Source organism: Podarcis bocagei, assembly GCF_964188305.1.
Source record: "Podarcis bocagei genome assembly, chromosome: 15".
NCBI lineage: Eukaryota > Metazoa > Chordata > Lepidosauria > Squamata > Lacertidae > Podarcis > Podarcis bocagei.
In genome coordinates this window covers 24690023-24698854 of record NC_138141.1, presented here as the reverse complement: position 1 = coordinate 24698854, position 8832 = coordinate 24690023, and the positions used below count along the sequence as shown (strand labels likewise).

The following is an 8832-nucleotide window of genomic DNA, read 5'->3' as shown; positions in this document are numbered from 1 at the left end:
TGCCCAGTACAATTGGCAGCTGATTAAAATTCCCAGAGCACCCTCCTCAACCAGAGAATGAGGATAACCAACAAGAAACTGTGGCAGAAGAGGCTCTGCATTATCTGTGGTGCCTACAGAATTGGACCATCTACCTACAATTTTGCGTTTGATTTTGAACCTTTATATATATATACCAGAGATGGCTGTACTTAGGTAAAGGGATGCAGAAAATGAAGGTTCCTCCACATTTCATTGCAGCACATTGAACAATGCTGGACAGCCCACGCTCAAATTTCACCTCAGACGTTAATTCCGTTTGTGTGACCTTTACAACCTATTACGTCAACCTCAGTTCATCATCTGCAAAGTGGGAATAGCCACCTACGTATTTTGAAGCACTGCTCCCACAATTTTAAACTGTTTTGAGTTTTATTTGATTTCATATGAATTATTTTAAATTCTGCACTGCTTCAGTAATCTTATACTATTTATAAATTCATTATCAAAATCAATCAGTAAGTTAATGTGAGAACAAAAAAAGCACTTTGTATTGCTAAAAGAGTTCTAATAATAATAAATAAAACCCAATAAGAATCCCCACAACTGCTGCTCTCTTTGTCTGGTCTCAGCTGACACTGAAGAGACAGTTCAACTGTGGAACTCACTTCCACAAGGGGCAGTGATGGCCACCACCTTGGATGGCTTTAGATGAGGATTAGACAAATTTATGGAGAAGGCTATCAATGACTACTAGCTATGATGGTTATGCTTTGCTTCCACAACCGGAGGCAATAATTCTTCTGATTACCAGTTTGCTGGAAGCCATGGGAGGGGAGAGTGATTATGTGCTCAGGTCCTTTTTACTGGTTTTCCACAGGCATCTGGGTGGCCACTGTGAGAACAGGAAGCTGGACTAGATGGGTTACTGGCCTGATTCAGCAGGCTCTTATGTTCTTAGATTCAAAATCCTGTTTTGACTAATGCAGAATTTGAGGAGAGAAGGCTTACAGTACTCCTGGTGTGGAAACAATGTAAAACATTTCAAGAGAATATTTCCTCAAGTCCCTTCCACCTCCTATCAATGCATTCCAGGTTACAGCATGAAACAGTTCAAGCATATTGTTAAGAGAGATCTTTTGCCTTCAGCTGCCATCACAAAGGCGCTGCTTTAAATTAATCTGCCTTCCACACACCAGCACTTATCCCTTTATGTAGAATAAGGGATATTTATGTCGTTGCCTGGAGCCAAAACTCAGCAGCAGAGCTCTCCTTAGCTCTCTGCAAAATATTCTCATCTCTCAACTCCTTTTGTCAAGTTTTCCAGCATATTATCAGAACCATTATCCAACTCTATTGTGTTCCACTCCTCTCCCTCCTGGACAGTCCTGCTTATTTAAGGAGGGTAATAAGATATCCCCCACCCCAAATACTAGGGTGTTTGTCTATATTGAAGTATATCAAACAAATCAATATCAAAAACAGTGTTTTTAGAATTTTAAGGTCTCAAATATAGAATGAATATTCATAAATGCACACATATCTAAATATATGAACCATGTGTCTGAAATAATATGGGAGAGCAATCCTGAAGCCATTTTGACTCTCCCAATGACCTCAAATATTCTTCTGCAGTAAGGGAGCCAAATGGGGAAAGCCTTCCCATTGTCTTTTGGCTTTCAAATCCTGTCTTAAGGCTGTATTTGTGTGTGGATAGGGTAAGCCTGTGACCTGGATTCAGGAACTAAAGTATTAATTATCACAAAAGAATGGCCAGACTGCCCAGGTAATGCAATCAGTGACCATTATCAGGTGTCTTGGAAAACAGAACAAAATAAAAAAATTCCTTCTAGTAGCACCTTAGAGACCAACTAAGTATGTTATTGGTATGAGCTTTCATGCACACGAAAGCTCATACCAGTAACAAACTTAGTTGGTCTCTAAGGTGCTACTGGAAGGAATTTTTTTATTTTGTTTCGACTATGGCAGACCAACATGGCTACATGGAAAACAGGATTTCTGCTGTTGGCCACCTCCTCTGCTCTAGACTGCCTCCTGCTGTGATGTATGTATGTTGTTTCAGGCGGGTGGTCTTGGGCTACAGGGTGGGCAATTTCAAAAGTCTGTATAAGGGCTTGCGCACCATTGTTCAGGGTTCTCTCCTCCCTCCTGCGTGTGGTGAGTGGGGACCCTGTTGCAATAATTCCTTTAATAAAGATCAGGCTTACTAGACACTTTGTTTCTCAGTATACTCTGGTTGACCTCCTACCGATAGGGAACTTTAGAAAGACTTTTTACAGGCTCTGGAATACCCCTTAAGGGAAAAGAATCCTACCTGATTTTGATGTATATACTCACTTAATATTTTTTTCATTCTGGTAGCTAAAATATTTGCAAATAATTTATAATCGTTATTTAATAGATAAATAGGCCTATAATTTTTTATTTGCAGGAAATCAGAATCTTGTTTTGGAATTACTGTAATATAGGCTTCTTTCCATGTTTCTGGGATTTCACCTGTTTTTAAAATCTCATTCATCACATCTTTCAATGGATTTACCAATTGTTCACTTAGTTTTTCATAATATTTTGCCGTCAATTCATCTGGTCCCGGGGATTTGCCACTTTTTGTCCACCATGATTCCAACTCTGACATGATGCTGTGACCTTCCTTTTTGCAGAAGCAGATCTCCCAAGAGGTATACCCCAAAAGGTATAACGTGTACCATTTGGGATGCCATTCTGGTTAAACCTGGCTGCAGTCTGTTATAAGTTGCTCAGGGACTCTTAGAATCATAGAATCATAGAATCATAGAGTTGGAAGAGACCACAAGGGCCATCGAGTCCAACCCCCTGCCAAGCAGGAAACACCATCAGAGCACTCCTGACATATGGTTGTCAAGCCTCTGCTTAAAGACCTCCAAAGGAGGAGACTCCACCACACTCCTTGGCAGCAAATTCCACTGTCGAACAGCTCTTACTGTCAGGAAGTTCTTCCTAATCTTTCCCATACACATGAAGCACACAAAGACCAGATTGGATATGCCTGTTCCCAAAGATCTAATTCAACTCCCCCCACCTAACAGCTGTTTAATTTACTGGGAGAATGCATGACAAGTCAGTCTCTCTCTTTGTAATAACCAAATTACAGGAGGTCAGAAAATGTTGATGCAACGTAAGCCAGATATCTTTGACAAGGAGGCCTGAAAGTATTTGGTTTAACATTTGTCTTCCTGGGAAAAGGAAGGCAAAGTTGAATTGGGCTGCAAATGTAGCTGTTATTGCATCAGCCATTGTATCTGTGAAAATATTACCTACATATTGTACAGTGTGATGCACACACAAAAAGCCTTTTGTGGCCCCCTAATGACTGTCACCATTCAAGTTAATCCTTTTCACATTAAGGAATGATGGAACTTTATCTTCTAAGCCTTGCAGGATGACCCAGAACTGTCGGCATTTCCTTAATGTGGATCCAGGCTGTGAAACTCCTATATTTTTAGACACTAAAATGTCAAGCTTTCATTTGGTTATTGCAATGGATAGCTCTCCCAACAAGGAATGGCAGCGATTGCTTCCTGAAAACAATGCTAGACACGCTCTCTGTTCCAAGGAGATTTGTTAACAACTGGAAAGATGAGAAAGCAGAAAGGCCACCTCTCCCAAAACAACAAGGCAAAGGAGCTGATCTTTCCGAAAACCATGCTTTAGCTTCCCCCAAAACTGTTGGGCTTTTGAGACATCATCTTCCATGGCTAATCATCACAGGGAGACTTCACACTGGTGGCCACCTTGGAAGAGCATAATGAGCCAGAGGCCTAGTAAATATGGAACCCCATATATACAGTGGTACCTCGGCTTACATACGCTTCAGGTTACAGACTCCGCTAACCCAGATATAGTGCTTCAGGTTAAGAACTTTGCTTCAGGATGAGAACAGAAATCGTTCTCCAGCAGCGCGGCAGCATCAGGAGTTCCCCATTAGCTAAAGTGGTGCTTCAGGTTAAGAACAGTTTCAGGTTAAGTACGGACCTCTGGAACGAATTAAGTACTTAACCCGAGGTACCACTGTACATAGCTTACATTAATACGGAGAATATATGGTAATGGCATGTGCAAAACATTCATATTGTGGTGCCACTTGAACCTTCTGTGGCAATGTCTTTTTCACTTTTTGGAAAAAAACTTTTTTTTTAAAAAAAAGTGTCATAACATTTTTATTATAAGGAAAGATTAGTTTTCATCCACATTAACAGTCTGTAGGCTTTTGAAGGTGGTAACTGGCACATATGTGACAGTTTATTAGGCGAATCCTCATCTTCATTGCGTTTTCTGGATAAACGCACACGGATACGGTAAGGAACATTCCTTACTCCTTTTGCCCGGACAGCCTTGTACAAGCGGGTGTCAGTGCATACATCAGGAGTTCCCATCTCCTTCATTGCAAATTTATGGATCTCCTTGAGAGCACGAGGAGCCCGCTTCTTGAAGCCCACGCCATGGATCCGTTTGTGAATGTTTATAGTATATTCCCGAGTAACCACCTCATTGATGGATGATCGTCCTTTCTTCTTTTCACCACCTTTCTTTGCAGGAGCTGTCCTGCTCAGGATCAGACCAGAAAGACTTTGGAAAACACTCTTAAGGCTTTCTGTCTATCAATTCAATTTAGGTTCTCTCATTGACCATACTAAGTAACGTACTTGAAGCTATCCCTTTCTTGAAGAAATATTTCTTCTGGATTTTCCTTCTCAGCTGCTAAAGGAATTCCGCCCCACCCTTGATCTTTCAGAGAGATGAGCTTCATTGTCTAAAAGTGGCACATCATAGGTTCTCCTGCATTGTGGCTTGAAAGGCAAGGCCTTCTAAGGTACAGGTCTTCAACCAGCAGGTGGGTCGAGGCCACACCAGGTGAGTCTCAGCAAAGCTGTTGTTGCCACGTCGGATTTCAGTTTAGGCTGACCAGAGCAAAGAAGCACTACACGCATGTCTGGATTATGACATGTTCTTCTGATGAGATCCTCATTTTATCAATTTCCACAAATGCTGCAGTGTGGTAGGAGAAAGATGCACAAGGCTTTATTATTATTATTTTTAATATGATACATATTGCTGGTTAACCACATGCTCGTGCCTTTCTCCTGACACTGCAAGAATGGTTTTCACTTAGTAGTACCGTGAAAACCTTAGAAGTATCTGTGCGGGATGCACGTTCGCAACCCGCAGCATTCTTAACCTGTATCTGCACCCGTGCGGGTTGCGATTCGGTGCTTCTGCGCATGCGCAAAGCGCGATTTAGCGCTTCTGCGCATGCGCGACCGCCAAAACCCAGAAGTAACCCATTCCGGTACTTCTGGGTTTCGGCGATCCGTAACCCAAAAAAACACAACCTGAAGCAGCTGTAACCCGAGGTATGGCTGTAATGCTAAGGTAATAGTAGGTATATTCAGTGGGGAGTTTTCAGGGGGTAATCCAGGGTACGCACTAATGGCACCTCTTTTTGTTGTTAAAAAGTGTGGCGCTTATCCACACTCATCCAACTTCATGATGAGTACTGCCACCTATTTTCGGGGGTGGGAAGCACTGGGTATATTGCCATTTTAGGATTAATAACGAACACTAACAGCACTGTTAAGTATAAAGCAAAAGTGGATCCCACGTTGCAGCCTGGGAGTCAGAGGTCGGTCTTGGGTCTCAATCAGTCAAAGACCACTGTTCTAAGGGAAAGCAAAGTGCAAACATGAAGAATCACAACTTTAGATGATAAATATATAAATGCGAAGTTTTACTGATAAGCCACTGTCCTCCTTTATAATCTATGTTTAATCTTTTTTTTAAAAAAATACTATTAGAGTTGGATTTTCCAATCAAATTTAAAAACCAGCTGGGGAGTGGCAATCTTCAAAATCCCTACTTTAATTTTGGGCATTCAAACTATTTAGCATGGGACCCAGGCTCCATCAAGAGTCGTGTTTTATTGGGCCTTATGTGGATCAAAACTTCTACAGAACTGAATGACAAAAAACAAAATCAAAACGGACTTCTCAAGTATCAGGATTTAGAAATCTTATTTTATTTTGGCAATAAGGTTACAAATTGGCCTTTTGTACAATGACTGCAGAATTCAAATTACCTTGTCCTTCTTAACTGCATAGTAGGCACAGCTCTGCAGGGAGCCTTGCTAAATACATGGGCAGAGTCCAGTTACAAAGAGACCTTAGGTTCTTCTGCAGGTGATTTGTCAAAACAAAACAAACAACCCTACTAAGCAATTATGTGTCTGTCTAAAATACTTTTGCAACTAGTCTTCTATCCAGCAACATAAAAAACTAATATCTGTATCACTTTGCTTTATCTTAACTATTTGGTTAAGAGTTCTGTGAGATTTGAAGGCTTACCATACACAGAAATGAACTACTGTACGTAGTAGCACCTTGTACCTCTCTTCACCATGGGATCTTTGCAGTAACAACTCTAGACCACTGCAGCAACATTTTAGGATGATCTTTCACATACGACAGTGAAACACAAGATGCCGTTGCATAAATATTTCCTCACAGATTCTTTCCCTTGGCAGTCATCTTGTCTTAACTGACTGAATTAAATTGAGTTCCCTACTGTTCATTTTTCAGCTTTTATGCCTGCCACTCAAAAATTTGGGATTTTGTGGAGGGACCCAGAAAGGCAACCCAAGGTGACAGGCAACCTGAGGTGATAGACCCTTTGAGCATTATTCTCATTTTATGTGCCCCCTTTTGTTATTTGCCATATCTATCAGACAAACCTGAAAGGAAGTTAATGTCTTCTGATTGGAACTCTTGCCAACATCACACATCCTATGGTGAACTTACCCGGGCTGTAACAAGGAGCAGGCTATAAATCACAGACCACTATTGCTAGGGAAATCTCTTCACAAAACAGGGAAGGGGTGGAGAATGGTAAGAACAATTATCCACATGTTTCTGAAGTGCCTCAGGTTATTCCTTGCACATCAATTCATCCAAGGTGTGTCTCCCCACCCCCACCCCATTTCATTCTTTTATAAGTTTAGAATGGGAGAAAATACTTTAAAAGGGTTTTGTTTTGTTTTTTGCATACCTGGAGGAGCAGGAGATAACAGATCAAATGACCACAGAAAAGGGAGTAATATGGAAATCTAGCCAGAGGCAACACCACTACCTTCTCATAGTAAAACATATCATTCTTGACTGTTTCTTCCTTGCTTCTTGCCTCTTCTATGAACTTCTATGAATTGTTACAGGTACCTCTAGTACAGGGGTCCCCAAACTAAGGCCCGCGGGCCGGATAAGGCCCAAGGGACTCATTTATCCAGCCCGCGGCAATGCTCGCTGCCACCGCCCACTCTTACTGGCGCTGCGCTGCGTGGCTGCCAACTTCCAGGTTGGAGGAGCACCGGAAATAGCTTGTGCGCATGCGCAAGCATTATTTGCGCATGCATAAGCGTTATTTAAGGGACGCGGGTGGCGCTGTGGATTAAACCACAGACCCTAGGACTTGCTGATCAGAAGGTTGGTGTTTCAAGTCCCCATGACGGGGTGAGCTCCCTTTGCCAACCTCTGCTCCTGCCAACCTAGCAGTTCGAAAGCACATCAAAGTGCAAGTAGATAAATAGGTACCGCTCCAGCGGGAAGGTAAACAGCATTTCCGTGCGCTGCTCTGGTTCGACAGAAGTGGCTTAGTCATGCTGGCCACATGACCCAGAACCTGTACGCCGGCTCCCTCGGCCAATAAAGCGAGATGAGCACCACAACCCCAAAGTCGGTCACAACTGGACCTAATGATCAGGGGTCCCTTTACCTTTTAAGCATTATTTACGGTGCACATCCGGGTTGAAGGAGGCCCGTGCACATGCGCACAAGCTATTTCCGGTGCTCCTCCGACCCAGAAGTGTGGCGGAAATAGCGTGTGCGCACGCGTATCGGCACGCACTCCCCTGCCCTCCGGCCCGCCAAGTTTGCTGACCCCTGCTCTAGTAGTAGAAGACAGCTCCAACAGTTGCAACTGTTGAATGCGTGTGTGTGTGCAGGGGTGAAGGCAGGGGGTTGGGGTTGGATGGCCATTATCAGTTTCAATAGTTGCCCTCCACTTGGGGTCTGTGGACTCAATTGTGCTTTTATCTTCATCCTCCACCCTCTCCCTCTCTCTCACCCCCCCCCACCAGAGACCTTTCACGAGCTGCTATGCTTCAGTTGCTGCCAAGCAGCTATGTTTCATCTTCACCCCCAAAGGACTCTGTGGCTGTAGATATTTAAAGGAATTCCCTAACCCCCCCCACCTCTTTTCTTGGGGGCCTCAAATAAGCTTTTCATAGCTGCAATTAGCTGAAGGCCAAGCACAACCTTTTAAAACACCAGAGCTCCTCGTTTCATCAATCATTCCACAGAGGGATGGAATTAGGCTGCTAATGTTAATTTCATCAGACAGAGAGCTGATTTCCTCTGGGGTTACTGCATGACTTACTGCAGCATCACAAACGAACCCTAATTTGCCTAGATCTGGGGTCCTGTGGAAAGACGGTCTAGGAAGAGATGGTTGGTGGACAGCTAGATAGCTGAGCTTGACGTATCTGTGCCATACCATGTTAATGCACTAGGGATGGGGGCGGGGGGTAGGGAGGACAGAATAGTTCTTTCTGTTTTTTCTTCCTATGGGAAGAGACAGGATACGGGTAGATTTGGGACAGGGAAAGCAAAATGCTGCTAGGCACATGGCTATGATAATGCCTCTTTATCTCCACTGAACCTCTCGTCCTAAAGTGTATGCTGAATAAATGGCTATCTATTCATCCAGGTGCAGTAAACGCTTGCTCTCCTTTTGAGTACACCATTCCAC

General features: G+C 43.0%; 1 pseudogene across 1 annotated transcript; it reads right to left on the bottom strand.

The window, feature by feature from the left end:
* Positions 1 to 4183: 4183 nt before the first annotated feature.
* Positions 4184 to 8580, bottom strand: LOC308574951 (large ribosomal subunit protein eL31 pseudogene; annotated as a pseudogene). Its single transcript has 2 exons — positions 8461 to 8580; positions 4184 to 4634 (listed from the first exon to the last, which is right to left on the bottom strand). The product of its transcript is annotated as a large ribosomal subunit protein eL31 pseudogene (transcript).
* Between the last annotated feature and the right edge of the window lie 252 nt (positions 8581 to 8832).